We start from the raw sequence: 22,007 nt of genomic DNA on the forward strand, positions 1-22,007 counted from the left end.
GATTATGACATTATCCAATGATTATGACATCAAATGATTATGACATCATCAAATGATTATGACATCATCAAAATGATTATGACATCATCAAATGATTATGACACCATCAAATGATTATGACATCAACAAAAGGATTATGACATCATCCAATGATTATGACATCATCTAATGATTATGACATCATAAAATGATTATGACATCAACAAAATGATTATGGCATCATCAAATGATTATGACATCATCCAATGATTATGACATCAAATGATTATGACATCATCAAATGATTATGACATCAACAAAATGATTATGACATCATCCAATTATTATGACTTCAAATGATTATGATATCATCAAATCATTATGACATCAATGAAATGATTATGACATCAACAAAATGATTATGACATCATCAAATGATTATGACATCAACAAAATGATTATGACATCATCTAATGATTATGACATCATCAAATGATTATGACATCAACAAAAGGATTATGACATCATCCAATGATTATGACATCAAATGATTATGACATCAAATGATTATGACATCATCAAATCAATATGACATCAACAAAATGATTATGACATCAACAAAATGATTATGACATCATCAAATGATTATGACTTCAACAAAAATGGTTATGACATTATCTAATGATTATGACATCATCAAATGATTATGACATCAACAAAATGATTATGACATCATCCAATGATTATGACATCAAATGATTATGACATCAACAAAATGATTATGTCATCATCCAATGATTATGACATCATCTAATGATTATGACATCATCAAATGATTATGAAATCAACAAAATGATTATGACATCATCCAATGATTATGACATCAAATGATTATGATATCATCAAATCATTACGACATCAACGAAATGATTATGACATCAACAAAATGATTATGACATCATCAAATGATTATGACATCAACAAAATGATTATGACATCATCTAATGATTATGACATCATCAAATGATTATGACATCAACAAAAGGATTATGACATCATCCAATGATTATGACATCAACAAAATGATTATGACATCATAAAATGATTATGACATCAACAAAATGATTATGACATCATCCAATGATTATGACATCAAATGATTATGACATCATCAAATGATTATGACATCAACAAAATGATTATGACATCATCCAATGATTATGACATCAAATGAATATGATATCATCAAATCATTATGACATCAACGAAATGATTATGACATCAACAAAATGATTCTGACATCATCTAATGATTATGACATCATGAAATGATTATGACATCAACAAAATGATTATGACATCATCTAATGATTATGACATCATCAAATGATTATGACATCAACAAAATGATTATGACATCATAAAATGATTATGACATCAACAAAATGATTATGGCATCATCAAATGATTACGACATCATCCAATGATTATGACATCATCAAATGATTATGACATCAACAAAATGATTATGACATCATCCAATGATTATGACATCAAATGATTATGATATCATCAAATCATTATGACATCAACGAAATGATTATGACATCAACAAAATGATTATGACATCATCAAATGATTATGACATCAACAAAATGATTATGACATCATCTAATTATTATGACATCATCAAATGATTATGACATCAACAAAAGGATTATGACATGATCCAATGATTACGACATCAACAAAATGATTATGACATCATAAAATGATTATGACATCAACAAAATGATTATGACATCATCAAATGATTATGACATCATCCAATGATTATGACATCAAATGATTATGACATCATCAAATGATTATGACATCAACAAAATGATTATGACATCATCAAATGATTATGACATCATCAAATGATTATGACATCAACAAAATGATTATGACATCATCCAATGATTATGACATCAAATGATTATGACATCAGCAAATGATTATGACATCAACAAAATGATTATGACATCACCTAATGATTATGACATCATCAAATGATTATGACATCAACAAAATGATTATGACATCATCTAATGATTATGACATCATCAAATGATTATGACATGAACAAAATGATTATGACATCATCCAATGATTATTACATCAAATGATTATGACATCATCAAATGATTATGACATCAACAAAATGATTATGACATCATCTAATGTTTATGACATCATCAAATGATTATGACATCAACAAAATGATTATGACATCATCCAATGATTATGACATCAAATGATTATGACATCATCAAATGATTATGACATGAACAAAATGATTATGACATCATCCAATGATTATGACATCAAATGATTATGACATCATCAAATCAATATGACATCAACAAAATGATTATGACATCATCAAATGATTATGACTTCAACAAAATGATTATGACATTATCTAATGATTATGACATCATCAAATGATTATGACATCAACAAAATGATTATGACATCATCCAATGATTATGACATCAAATGATTATGACATCATGAAATGATTATGACATCAACAAAATGATTATGACATCATCTAATGATTATGACATCATCAAATGATTATGACATCAACAAAATGATTATGACATCATCCAATGATTATGGCATCAAATGATTATGACATCAACAAAATGATTATGTCATCATCCAATGATTATGACATCATCTAATGATTATGACATCATCAAATGATTATGACATCAACAAAATGATTATGACATCATCCAATGATTACGACATCAAATGATTATGATATCATCAAATCATTATGACATCAACGAAATGATTATGACATCAACAAAATGATTATGACATCATCAAATGATTATGACATCAACAAAATGATTATGACATCATCTAATGATTATGACATCATCAAATGATTATGACATCAACAAAAGGATTATGACATCATCCAATGATTATGACATCAACAAAATGATTATGACATCATAAAATGATTATGACATCAACAAAATGATTATGACATCATCCAATGATTATGACATCAAATGATTATGACATCATCAAATGATTATGACATCAACAAAATGATTATGACATCATCCAATGATTATGACATCAAATGATTATGATATCATCAAATCATTATGACATCAATGAAATGATTATGACATCAACAAAATGATTATGACATCATCAAATGATTATGACATCAACAATATGATTATGACATCATCTAATGATTATGACATCATCAAATGATTATGACATCAACAAAATGATTATGACATCATAAAATGATTATGACATCAACAAAATGATTATGACATTATCCAATGATTATGACATCAAATGATTATGACATCATCAAATGATTATGACATCACCAAAATGATTATGACATCATCAAATGATTATGACACCATCAAATGATTATGACATCAACAAAATGATTACGACATCATCCAATGATTATGACATCAAATGATTATGACATCATCAAATGATTATGACATCAACAAAATGATTATGACATCATCTAATGATTATGACATCATCAAATGATTATAACATCAACAAAATGATTATGACATCATCTAATGATTATGACATCATCAAATGATTATGACATCAACAAAATGATTATGACATCATCCAATGATTATTACATCATATGATTATGACATCATCAAATGATTATGACATCATCAAATGATTATGACATCAACAAAATGATTATGACATCATCCAATGATTATGACATCAAATGATTATGACATCATCAAATGATTATGACATCAACAAAATGATTATGACATCATCCAATGATTATGACATCAAATGATTATGACATCATCAAATCAATATGACATCAACAAAATGATTATGACATCATCAAATGATTATGACTTCAACAAAATGATTATGACATTATCTAATGATTATGACATCATCAAATGATTATGACATCATCAAATGATTATGACATCAACAAAATGATTATAACATCATCCAATGATTATGACATCAAATGATTATGACATCATGAAATGATTGTGACATCAACAAAATGATTATGACATCATCTAATGATTATGACATCATCAAATGATTATGACATCAACAAAATGATTATGACATCATCCAATGATTATGGCATCAAATGATTATGACATCAACAAAATGATTATGTCATCATCCAATGATTATGACATCATCTAATGATTATGACATCATCAAATGATTATGACATCAACAAAATGATTATGTCATCATCCAATGATTATGACATCATCAAATGATTATGACATCATCAAATGATTATGACATCAACAAAATGATTATGACATCATCCAATGATTATGACATCATCAAATGATTATGACATCAACAAAATGATTATGACATCATCCAATGATTATGACATCAAATGATTATGACATCAAAAAAAAGATTATGACATCAACCAATGATTATGACATCAAATGATTATGACATCAAATGATTATGACATCATCAAATGATTATGACATCAACAAAATGATTATGACATCATCCAATGATTATGACATCAAATGATTATGACATCATCAAATGATTATGACATCAACAAAATGATTATGACATCATCTAATGATTATGACATCATCAAATGATTATGACATCAACAAAATGATTATGACATCAACAAAATGATTATGACATCATCTAATGATTATGACATCAACAAAATGATTATGACATCATCTAATGATTATGACATCATCAAATGATTATGACATCAACAAAATGATTATGACATCATCCAATGATTATGACATCAAATGATTATGACATCATCAAATGATTATGACATCAACAAAATGATTATGACATCATCCAATGATTATGACATCAAATGATTATGACATCATCAAATCATTATGACATCAACAAAATGATTATGACATCATCTAATGTTTATGACATCATCAAATGATTATGACATCAACAAAATGATTATGACATCATCCAATGATTATGACATCAAATGATTATGACATCATCAAATGATTATGACATCAACAAAATGATTATGACATCATCAAATGATTATGACATCAACAAAATGATTATGACATCATCCAATGATTATGACATCAAATGATTATGACATCATCAAATCATTATGACATCAACAAAATGATTATGACATCATCTAATGTTTATGACATCATCAAATGATTATGACATCAACAAAATGATTATGACATCATCCAATGATTATGACATCAAATGATTATGACATCATCAAATGATTATGACATCAACAAAATGATTATGACATCATCAAATGATTATGACATCAACAAAAGGATTATGACATCATCCAATGATTATTACATCAACAAAATGATTATGACATCATAAAATGATTATGACATCAACAAAATGATTATGACATTATCCAATGATTATGACATCAAATGATTATGACATCATCAAATGATTATGACATCATCAAAATGATTATGACATCATCAAATGATTATGACACCATCAAATGATTATGACATCAACAAAATGATTACGACATCATCCAATGATTATGACATCAAATGATTATGACATCATCAAATGAATATGACATCAACAAAATGATTATGACATCATCTAATGATTATGACATCAACAAAATGATTATGACATCATCTAATGATTATGACATCATCAAATGATTATGACATCAACAAAATGATTATGACATCATCCAATGATTATGACATCAACAAAAGGATTATGACATCATCCAATGATTATTACATCAACAAAATGATTATGACATCATAAAATGATTATGACATCAACAAAATGATTATGACATTATCCAATGATTATGACATCAAATGATTATGACATCATCAAATGATTATGACATCATCAAAATGATTATGACATCATCAAATGATTATGACACCATCAAATGATTATGACATCAACAAAATGATTATGACATCATCTAATGATTATGACATCATCAAATGATTATGACATCAACAAAATGATTATGACATCATCTAATGATTATGACATCATCAAATGATTATGACATCAACAAAATGATTATGACATCATCCAATGATTATTACATCATATGATTATGACATCATCAAATGATTATGACATCAACAAAATGATTATGACATCATCTAATGATTATGACATCATCAAATGATTATGACATCAACAAAATGATTATGACATCATCCAATGATTATGACATCAAATGATTATGACATCATCAAATGATTATGACATCAACAAAATGATTATGACATCATCCAATGATTATGACATCAAATGATTATGACATCATCAAATCAATATGACATCAACAAAATGATTATGACATCATCAAATGATTATGACTTCAACAAAATGATTATGACATTATCTAATGATTATGACATCATCAAATGATTATGACATCAACAAAATGATTATGACATCATCCAATGATTATGACATCAAATGATTATGACATCATGAAATGATTGTGACATCAACAAAATGATTATGACATCATCTAATGATTATGACATCATCAAATGATTATGACATCAACAAAATGATTATGACATCATCCAATGATTATGACAATAAATGATTATGACATCAACAAAATGATTATGTCATCATCCAATGATTATGACATCATCTAATGATTATGACATCATCAAATGATTATGACATCAACAAAATGATTATGACATCATCCAATGATTATGACATCAAATGATTATGACATCAACAAAATGATTATGTCATCATCCAATGATTATGACATCATCTAATGATTATGACATCATCAAATGATTATGACATCAACAAAATGATTATGTCATCATCCAATGATTATGACATCATCTAATGATTATGACATCATCAAATGATTATGACATCAACAAAATGATTATGACATCATCCAATGATTATGACATCATCAAATGATTATGACATCAACAAAATGATTATGACATCATCCAATGATTATGACATCAAATGATTATGACATCAAAAAAAGATTATGACATCAACCAATGATTAAGACATCAAGTGATTATGACATCATCAAATGATTATGACATCAACAAAATGATTATGACATCATCTAATGATTATGACATCAACAAAATGATTATGACATCATCTAATGATTATGACATCATCAAATGATTATGACATCAACAAAATGATTATGACATCATCCAATGATTATGACATCAAATGATTATGACATCATCAAATCATTATGACATCAACAAAATGATTATGACATCATCCAATGATTATGACATCAAATGATTATGACATCATCAAATGATTATGACATCAACAAAATGATTATGACATCAACAAAATGATTATGACATCATCCAATGATTATGACATCAAATGATTATGACATCATCAAATCATTATGACATCAACAAAATGATTATGACATCATCAAATGATTATGACTTCAACAAAATGATTATGACATTATCTAATGATTATGACATCATCAAATGATTATGACATCAACAAAATGATTATGACATCATCCAATGATTATGACATCAAATGATTATGACATCAACAAAATGATTATGTCATCATCCAATGATTATGACATCATCTAATGATTATGACATCATCAAATGATTATGACATCAACAAAATGATTATGACATCATCCAATGATTATTACATCATATGATTATGACATCATCAAATGATTATGACATCAACAAAATGATTATGACATCATCTAATGATTATGACATCATCAAATGATTATGACATCAACAAAATGATTATGACATCATCCAATGATTATGACATCAAATGATTATGACATCATCAAATGATTATGACATCAACAAAATGATTATGACATCATCCAATGATTATGACATCAAATGATTATGACATCATCAAATCAATATGACATCAACAAAATGATTATGACATCATCAAATGATTATGACTTCAACAAAATGATTATGACATTATCTAATGATTATGACATCATCAAATGATTATGACATCAACAAAATGATTATGACATCATCCAATGATTATGACATCAAATGATTATGACATCATGAAATGATTGTGACATCAACAAAATGATTATGACATCATCTAATGATTATGACATCATCAAATGATTATGACATCAACAAAATGATTATGACATCATCCAATGATTATGACATCAAATGATTATGACATCAACAAAATGATTATGTCATCATCCAATGATTATGACATCATCTAATGATTATGACATCATCAAATGATTATGACATCAACAAAATGATTATGACATCATCCAATGATTATGACATCAAATGATTATGACATCAACAAAATGATTATGTCATCATCCAATGATTATGACATCATCTAATGATTATGACATCATCAAATGATTATGACATCAACAAAATGATTATGTCATCATCCAATGATTATGACATCATCAAATGATTATGACATCATCAAATGATTATGACATCAACAAAATGATTATGACATCATCCAATGATTATGACATCATCAAATGATTATGACATCAACAAAATGATTATGACATCATCCAATGATTATGACATCAAATGATTATGACATCATAAAAAAGATTATGACATCAACCAATGATTATGACATCATCTAATGATTATGACATCATCAAATGATTATGACATCAACAAAATGATTATGACATCATCCAATGATTATTACATCATATGATTATGACATCATCAAATGATTATGACATCAACAAAATGATTATGACATCATCTAATGATTATGACATCATCAAATGATTATGACATCAACAAAATGATTATGACATCATCCAATGATTATGACATCAAATGATTATGACATCATCAAATGATTATGACATCAACAAAATGATTATGACATCATCCAATGATTATGACATCAAATGATTATGACATCATCAAATCAATATGACATCAACAAAATGATTATGACATCATCAAATGATTATGACTTCAACAAAATGATTATGACATTATCTAATGATTATGACATCATCAAATGATTATGACATCAACAAAATGATTATGACATCATCCAATGATTATGACATCAAATGATTATGACATCATGAAATGATTGTGACATCAACAAAATGATTATGACATCATCTAATGATTATGACATCATCAAATGATTATGACATCAACAAAATGATTATGACATCATCCAATGATTATGACATCAAATGATTATGACATCAACAAAATGATTATGTCATCATCCAATGATTATGACATCATCTAATGATTATGACATCATCAAATGATAATGACATCAACAAAATGATTATGACATCATCCAATGATTATGACATCAAATGATTATGACATCAACAAAATGATTATGTCATCATCCAATGATTATGACATCATCTAATGATTATGACATCATCAAATGATTATGACATCAACAAAATGATTATGTCATCATCCAATGATTATGACATCATCAAATGATTATGACATCATCAAATGATTATGACATCAACAAAATGATTATGACATCATCCAATGATTATGACATCATCAAATGATTATGACATCAACAAAATGATTATGACATCATCCAATGATTATGACATCAAATGATTATGACATCAAAAAAAAGATTATGACATCAACCAATGATTATGACATCAAATGATTATGACATCATCAAATGATTATGACATCAACAAAATGATTATGACATCATCCAATGATTATGACATCAAATGATTATGACATCATCAAATGATTATGACATCAACAAAATGATTATGACATCATCTAATGATTATGACATCATCAAATGATTATGACATCAACAAAATGATTATGACATCAACAAAATGATTATGACATCATCTAATGATTATGACATCAACAAAATGATTATGACATCATCTAATGATTATGACATCATCAAATGATTATGACATCAACAAAATGATTATGACATCATCCAATGATTATGACATCAAATGATTATGACATCATCAAATGATTATGACATCAACAAAATGATTATGACATCATCAAATGATTATGACATCAACAAAATGATTATGACATCATCCAATGATTATGACATCAAATGATTATGACATCATCAAATCATTATGACATCAACAAAATGATTATGACATCATCTAATGTTTATGACATCATCAAATGATTATGACATCAACAAAATGATTATGACATCATCCAATGATTATGACATCAAATGATTATGACATCATCAAATGATTATGACATCAACAAAATGATTATGACATCATCAAATGATTATGACATCAACAAAAGGATTATGACATCATCCAATGATTATTACATCAACAAAATGATTATGACATCATAAAATGATTATGACATCAACAAAATGATTATGACATTATCCAATGATTATGACATCAAATGATTATGACATCATCAAATGATTATGACATCATCAAAATGATTATGACATCATCAAATGATTATGACACCATCAAATGATTATGACATCAACAAAATGATTACGACATCATCCAATGATTATGACATCAAATGATTATGACATCATCAAATGAATATGACATCAACAAAATGATTATGACATCATCTAATGATTATGACATCAACAAAATGATTATGACATCATCTAATGATTATGACATCATCAAATGATTATGACATAAACAAAATGATTATGACATCATCCAATGATTATGACATCAACAAAAGGATTATGACATCATCCAATGATTATTACATCAACAAAATGATTATGACATCATAAAATGATTATGACATCAACAAAATGATTATGACATTATCCAATGATTATGACATCAAATGATTATGACATCATCAAATGATTATGACATCATCAAAATGATTATGACATCATCAAATGATTATGACACCATCAAATGATTATGACATCAACAAAATGATTACGACATCATCCAATGATTATGACATCAAATGATTATGACATCATCAAATGAATATGACATCAACAAAATGATTATGACATCATCTAATGATTATGACATCAACAAAATGATTATGACATCATCTAATGATTATGACATCATCAAATGATTATGACATAAACAAAATGATTATGACATCATCCAATGATTATGACATCAACAAAAGGATTATGACATCATCCAATGATTATTACATCAACAAAATGATTATGACATCATAAAATGATTATGACATCAACAAAATGATTATGACATTATCCAATGATTATGACATCAAATGATTATGACATCATCAAATGATTATGACATCATCAAAATGATTATGACATCATCAAATGATTATGACACCATCAAATGATTATGACATCAACAAAATGATTATGACATCATCTAATGATTATGACATCATCAAATGATTATGACATCAACAAAATGATTATGACATCATCTAATGATTATGACATCATCAAATGATTATGACATCAACAAAATGATTATGACATCATCCAATGATTATTACATCATATGATTATGACATCATCAAATGATTATGATATCAACAAAATGATTATGACATCATCTAATGATTATGACATCATCAAATGATTATGACATCAACAAAATGATTATGACATCATCCAATGATTATGACATCAAATGATTATGACATCATCAAATGATTATGACATCAACAAAATGATTATGACATCATCCAATGATTATGACATCAAATGATTATGACATCATCAAATCAATATGACATCAACAAAATGATTATGACATCATCAAATGATTATGACTTCAACAAAATGATTATGACATTATCTAATGATTATGACATCATCAAATGATTATGACATCAACAAAATGATTATGACATCATCCAATGATTATGACATCAAATGATTATGACATCATGAAATGATTGTGACATCAACAAAATGATTATGACATCATCTAATGATTATGACATCATCAAATGATTATGACATCAACAAAATGATTATGACATCATCCAATGATTATGACAATAAATGATTATGACATCAACAAAATGATTATGTCATCATCCAATGATTATGACATCATCTAATGATTATGACATCATCAAATGATTATGACATCAACAAAATGATTATGACATCATCCAATGATTATGACATCATCAAATGATTATGACATCAACAAAATGATTATGACATCATCCAATGATTATGACATCAAATGATTATGACATCAAAAAAAGATTATGACATCAACCAATGATTAAGACATCAAATGATTATGACATCATCAAATGATTATGACATCAACAAAATGATTATGACATCATCTAATGATTATGACATCATCAAATGATTATGACATCAACAAAATGATTATGACATCATCCAATGATTATGACATCAAATGATTATGACATCATCAAATCATTATGACATCAACAAAATGATTATGACATCATCTAATGTTTATGACATCATCAAATGATTATGACATCAACAAAATGATTATGACATCATCCAATGATTATGACATCAAATGATTATGACATCATCAAATGATTATGACATCAACAAAATGATTATGACATCAACAAAATGATTATGACATCATCCAATGATTATGACATCAAATGATTATGACATCATCAAATTATTATGACATCAACAAAATGATTATGACATCATCAAATGATTATGACTTCAACAAAATGATTATGACATTATCTAATGATTATGACATCATCAAATGATTATGACATCAACAAAATGATTATGACATCATCCAATGATTATGACATCAACAAAATGATTATGTCATCATCCAATGATTATGACATCATCTAATGATTATGACATCATCAAATGATTATGACATCAACAAAATGATTATGACATCATCCAATGATTATTACATCATATGATTATGACATCATCAAATGATTATGACATCAACAAAATGATTATGACATCATCTAATGATTATGACATCATCAAATGATTATGACATCAACAAAATGATTATGACATCATCCAATGATTATGACATCAAATGATTATGACATCATCAAATGATTATGACATCAACAAAATGATTATGACATCATCCAATGATTATGACATCAAATGATTATGACATCATCAAATCAATATGACATCAACAAAATGATTATGACATCATCAAATGATTATGACTTCAACAAAATGATTATGACATTATCTAATGATTATGACATCATCAAATGATTATGACATCAACAAAATGATTATGACATCATCCAATGATTATGACATCAAATGATTATGACATCATGAAATGATTGTGACATCAACAAAATGATTATGACATCATCTAATGATTATGACATCATCAAATGATTATGACATCAACAAAATGATTATGACATCATCCAATGATTATGACATCAAATGATTATGACATCAACAAAATGATTATGTCATCATCCAATGATTATGACATCATCTAATGATTATGACATCATCAAATGATTATGACATCAACAAAATGATTATGACATCATCCAATGATTATGACATCAAATGATTATGACATCAACAAAATGATTATGTCATCATCCAATGATTATGACATCATCTAATGATTATGACATCATCAAATGATTATGACATCAACAAAATGATTATGTCATCATCCAATGATTATGACATCATCTAATGATTATGACATCATCAAATGATTATGACATCATCAAAATGATTATGACATCATCCAATGATTATGACATCATCAAATGATTATGACATCAACAAAATGATTATGACATCATCCAATGATTATGACATCAAATGATTATGACATCAAAAAAAAGATTATGACATCAACCAATGATTAAGACATCAAATGATTATGACATCATCAAATGATTATGACATCAACAAAATGATTATGACATCATCCAATGATTATGACATCAAATGATTATGACATCATCAAATGATTATGACATCAACAAAATGATTATGACGTCATCTAATGATTATGACATCATCAAATGATTATGACATCATCAAATGATTATGACATCAACAAAATGATTATGACATCATCTAATGATTATGACATCAACAAAATGATTATGACATCATCTAATGATTATGACATCATCAAATGATTATGACATCAACAAAATGATTATGACATCATCCAATGATTATGACATCAAATGATTATGACATCATCAAATCATTATGACATCAACAAAATGATTATGACATCATCTAATGTTTATGACATCATCAAATGATTATGTCATCAACAAAATGATTATGACATCATCCAATGATTATGACATCAAATGATTATGACATCATCAAATGATTATGACATCAACAAAATGATTATGACATCAACAAAATGATTATGACATCATGCAATGATTATGACATCAAATGATTATGACATCATCAAATCATTATGACATCAACAAAATGATTATGACATCATCAAATGATTATGACTTCAACAAAATGATTATGACATTATCTAATGATTATGACATCATCAAATGATTATGACATCAACAAAATGATTATGACATCATCCAATGATTATGACATCAACAAAATGATTATGTCATCATCCAATGATTATGACATCATCTAATGATTATGACATCATCAAATGATTATGACATCAACAAAATGATTATGACATCATCCAATGATTATGACATCAAATGATTATGATATCATCAAATCATTACGACATCAACGAAATGATTATGACATCAACAAAATGATTATGACATCATCTAATGATTATGACATCATCAAATGATTATGACATCAACAAAAGGATTATGACATCATCCAATGATTATGACATCAACAAAATGATTATGACATCATAAAATGATTATGACATCAACAAAATGATTATGACATCATCCAATGATTATGACATCAAATGATTATGACATCATCAAATGATTATGACATCAACAAAATGATTATGACATCATCCAATGATTATGACATCAAATGAATATGATATCATCAAATCATTATGACATCAACGAAATGATTATGACATCAACAAAATGATTATGACATCATCTAATGATTATGACATCATGAAATGATTATGACATCAACAAAATGATTATGACATCATCTAATGATTATGACATCATCAAATGATTATGACATCAACAAAATGATTATGACATCATAAAATGATTATGACATCAACAAAATGATTATGGCATCATCAAATGATTACGACATCATCCAATGATTATGACATCAAATGATTATGACATCATCAAATGATTATGACATCAACAAAATGATTATGACATCATCCAATGATTATGACATCAAATGATTATGATATCATCAAATCATTATGACATCAACGAAATGATTATGACATCAACAAAATGATTATGACATCATCAAATGATTATGACATCAACAAAATGATTATGACATCATCTAATTATTATGACATCATCAAATGATTATGACATCAACAAAAGGATTATGACATCATCCAATGATTACGACATCAACAAAATGATTATGACATCATAAAATGATTATGACATCAACAAAATGATTATGACATCATCCAATGATTATGACATCAAATGATTATGACATCATCCAATGATTATGACATCAAATGATTATGACATCATCAAATGATTATGACATCAACAAAATGATTATGACATCATCAAATGATTATGACATCATCAAATGATTATGACATCAACAAAATGATTATGACATCATCCAATGATTATGACATCAAATGATTATGACATCAGCAAATGATTATGACATCAACAAAATGATTATGACATCACCTAATGATTATGACATCATCAAATGATTATGACATCAACAAAATGATTATGACATCATCTAATGATTATGACATCATCAAATGATTATGACATGAACAAAATGATTATGACATCATCCAATTATTATTACATCAAATGATTATGACATCATCAAATGATTATGACATCAACAAAATGATTATGACATCATCTAATGTTTATGACATCATCAAATGATTATGACATCAACAAAATGATTATGACATCATCAAATCATTATGACATCAACAAAATGATTATGACATCATCTAATGATTATGACATCATCAAATGATTATGACATCAACAAAATGATTATGACATCATCCAATGATTATGACATCAAATGATTATGACATCATCAAATCATTATGACATCAACAAAATGATTATGACATCATCTAATGTTTATGACATCATCAAATGATTATGACATCAACAAAATGATTATGACATCATCCAATGATTATGACATCAAATGATTATGACATCATCAAATGATTATGACATCAACAAAATGATTATGACATCAACAAAATGATTATGACATCATCCAATGATTATGACATCAAATGATTATGACATCATCAAATCATTATGACATCAACAAAATGATTATGACATCATCAAATGATTATGACTTCAACAAAATGATTATGACATTATCTAATGATTATGACATCATCAAATGATTATGACATCAACAAAATGATTATGACATCATCCAATGATTATGACATCAACAAAATGATTATGTCATCATCCAATGATTATGACATCATCTAATGATTATGACATCATCAAATGATTATGACATCAACAAAATGATTATGACATCATCCAATGATTATGACATCAAATGATTATGATATCATCAAATCATTACGACATCAACGAAATGATTATGACATCAACAAAATGATTATGACATCATCTAATGATTATGACATCATCAAATGATTATGACATCAACAAAAGGATTATGACATCATCCAATGATTATGACATCAACAAAATGATTATGACATCATAAAATGATTATGACATCAACAAAATGATTATGACATCATCCAATGATTATGACATCAAATGATTATGACATCATCAAATGATTATGACATCAACAAAATGATTATGACATCATCCAATGATTATGACATCAAATGAATATGATATCATCAAATCATTATGACATCAACAAAATGATTATGACATCAACAAAATGATTATGACATCATCTAATGATTATGACATCATGAAATGATTATGACATCAACAAAATGATTATGACATCATCTAATGATTATGACATCATCAAATGATTATGACATCAACAAAATGATTATGACATCATAAAATGATTATGACATCAACAAAATGATTATGGCATCATCAAATGATTACGACATCATCCAATGATTATGACATCAAATGATTATGACATCATCAAATGATTATGACATCAACAAAATGATTATGACATCATCCAATGATTATGACATCAAATGATTATGATATCATCAAATCATTATGACATCAACGAAATGATTATGACATCAACAAAATGATTATGACATCATCAAATGATTATGACATCAACAAAATGATTATGACATCATCTAATTATTATGACATCATCAAATGATTATGACATCAACAAAAGGATTATGACATCATCCAATGATTACGACATCAACAAAATGATTATGACATCATAAAATGATTATGACATCAACAAAATGATTATGACATCATCCAATGATTATGACATCAAATGATTATGACATCATCCAATGATTATGACATCAAATGATTATGACATCATCAAATGATTATGACATCAACAAAATGATTATGACATCATCAAATGATTATGACATCATCAAATGATTATGACATCAACAAAATGATTATGACATCATCCAATGATTATGACATCAAATGATTATGACATCAGCAAATGATTATGACATCAACAAAATGATTATGACATCACCTAATGATTATGACATCATCAAATGATTATGACATCAACAAAATGATTATGACATCATCTAATGATTATGACATCATCAAATGATTATGACATGAACAAAATGATTATGACATCATCCAATTATTATTACATCAAATGATTATGACATCATCAAATGATTATGACATCAACAAAATGATTATGACATCATCTAATGTTTATGACATCATCAAATGATTATGACATCAACAAAATGATTATGACATCATCCAATGATTATGACATCAAATGATTATGACATCATCAAATGATTATGACATGAACAAAATGATTATGACATCATCCAATGATTATGACATCAAATGATTATGACTTCATCAAATCAATATGACATCAACAAAATGATTATGACATCAACAAAATGATTATGACATCATCAAATGATTATGACTTCAACAAAATGATTATGACATTATCTAATGATTATGACATCATCAAATGATTATGACATCAACAAAATGATTATGACATCATCCAATGATTATGACATCAAATGATTATGACATCATGAAATGATTATGACATCAACAAAATGATTATGACATCATCTAATGATTATGACATCATCAAATGATTATGACATCAACAAAATGATTATGACATCATCCAATGATTATGACATCAAATGATTATGACATCAACAAAATGATTATGTCATCATCCAATGATTATGACATCATCTAATGATTATGACATCATCAAATGATTATGACATCAACAAAATGATTATGACATCATCCAATGATTATGACATCAAATGATTATGATATCATCAAATCATTATGACATCAACGAAATGATTATGACATCAACAAAAGGATTATGACATCATCCAATGATTATGACATCAACAAAATGATTATGACATTATAAAATGATTATGACATCAACAAAATGATTATGACATCATCCAATGATCATGACATCAAATGATTATGACATCATCAAATGATTATGACATCAACAAAATGATTATGACATCATCCAATGATTATGACATCAACAATATGATTATGACATCATCTAATGATTATGACATCATCAAATGATTATGACATCAACAAAAGGATTATGACATCATCCAATGATTATTACATCAACAAAATGATTGTGACATCATAAAATGATTATGACATCAACAAAATGATTATGACATTATCCAATGATTATGACATCAAATGATTATGACATCATCAAATGATTATGACATCATCAAAATGATTATGACATCATCAAATGATTATGACATCAACAAAATGATTATGACATCATCTAATGATTATGACATCATCAAATGATTATGACATCAACAAAAGGATTATGACATCATCCAATGATTATGACATCAACAAAATGATTATGACATCATAAAATGATTATGACATCAACAAAATGATTATGACATCATCCAATGATTATGACATCAAATGATTATGACATCATCAAATGATTATGACATCAAATGATTATGACATCATCCAATGATTATGACATCAAATGATTATGACATCATCAAATGATTATGACATCAACAAAATGATTATGACATCATCCAATGATTATGACATCAAATGATTATGACATCATCCAATGATTATGACATCAAATGATTATGACATCATCAAATGATTATGACATCAACAAAATGATTATGACATCATCAAATGATTATGACATCATCAAATGATTATGACATCAACAAAATGATTATGACATCATCCAATGATTATGACATCAAATGATTATGACATCAGCAAATGATTATGACATCAACAAAATGATTATGACATCACCTAATGATTATGACATCATCAAATGATTATGACATCAACAAAATGATTATGACATCATCTAATGATTATGACATCATCAAATGATTATGACATGGACAAAATGATTATGACATCATCCAATTATTATTACATCAAATGATTATGACATCATCAAATGATTATGACATCAACAAAATGATTATGACATCATCTAATGTTTATGACATCATCAAATGATTATGACATCAACAAAATGATTATGACATCATCCAATGATTATGACATCAAATGATTATGACATCATCAAATGATTATGACATGAACAAAATGATTATGACATCATCCAATGATTATGACATCAAATGATTATGACATCATCAAATCAATATGACATCAACAAAATGATTATGACATCAACAAAATGATTATGACATCATCAAATGATTATGACTTCAACAAAATGATTATGACATTATCTAATGATTATGACATCATCAAATGATTATGACATCAACAAAATGATTATGACATCATCCAATGATTATGACATCAAATGATTATGACATCATGAAATGATTATGACATCAACAAAATGATTATGACATCATCTAATGATTATGACATCATCAAATGATTATGACATCAACAAAATGATTATGACATCATCCAATGATTATGACATCAAATGATTATGACATCAACAAAATGATTATGTCATCATCCAATGATTATGACATCATCTAATGATTATGACATCATCAAATGATTATGACATCAACAAAATGATTATGACATCATCCAATGATTATGACATCAAATGATTATGATATCATCAAATCATTATGACATCAACGAAATGATTATGACATCAACAAAAGGATTATGACATCATCCAATGATTATGACATCAACAAAATGATTATGACATTATAAAATGATTATGACATCAACAAAATGATTATGACATCATCCAATGATCATGACATCAAATGATTATGACATCATCAAATGATTATGACATCAACAAAATGATTATGACATCATCCAATGATTATGACATCAAATGATTATGATATCATCAAATCATTATGACATCAACGAAATGATTATGACATCAACAAAATGATTATGACATCATCAAATGATTATGACATCAACAATATGATTATGACATCATCTAATGATTATGACATCATCAAATGATTATGACATCAACAAAAGGATTATGACATCATCCAATGATTATTACATCAACAAAATGATTGTGACATCATAAAATGATTATGACATCAACAAAATGATTATGACATTATCCAATGATTATGACATCAAATGATTATGACATCATCAAATGATTATGACATCATCAAAATGATTATGACATCATCAAATGATTATGACATCAACAAAATGATTATGACATCATCTAATGATTATGACATCATCAAATGATTATGACATCAACAAAAGGATTATGACATCATCCAATGATTATGACATCAACAAAATGATTATGACATCATAAAATGATTATGACATCAACAAAATGATTATGACATCATCCAATGATTATGACATCAAATGATTATGACATCATCAAATGATTATGACATCAACAAAATGATTATGACATCATCAAATGATTATGACATCATCAAATGATTATGACATCAACAAAATGATTATGACATCATCCAATGATTATGACATCAAATGATTATGACATCATCAAATGATTATGACATCAACAAAATGATTATGACATCATCTAATGATTATGACATCATCAAATGATTATGACATCAACAAAATGATTATGACATCATCTAATGATTATGACATCATCAAATGATTATGACATCAACAAAATGATTATGACATCATCCAATGATTATGACATCAAATGATTATGACATCATCAAATGATTATGACATCAACAAAATGATTATGACATCATCTAATGATTATGACATCATCAAATGATTATGACATCAACAAAATGATTATGACATCATCAAATGATTATGACATGAACAAAATGATTATGACATCATCCAATGATTATGACATCAAATGATTATGACATCATCAAATCAATATGACATCAACAAAATGATTATGACATCAACAAAATGATTATGACATCATCAAATGATTATGACTTCAACAAAAATGGTTATGACATTATCTAATGATTATGACATCATCAAATGATTATGACATCAACAAAATGATTATGACATCATCCAATGA

The sequence above is a fragment of the Dendrobates tinctorius genome, unplaced genomic scaffold (assembly GCF_039654945.1).
Source record: "Dendrobates tinctorius isolate UK_male_01 unplaced genomic scaffold, ASM3965494v1 ptg000019l, whole genome shotgun sequence".
NCBI classification, from domain to species: Eukaryota; Metazoa; Chordata; class Amphibia; order Anura; family Dendrobatidae; genus Dendrobates; species Dendrobates tinctorius.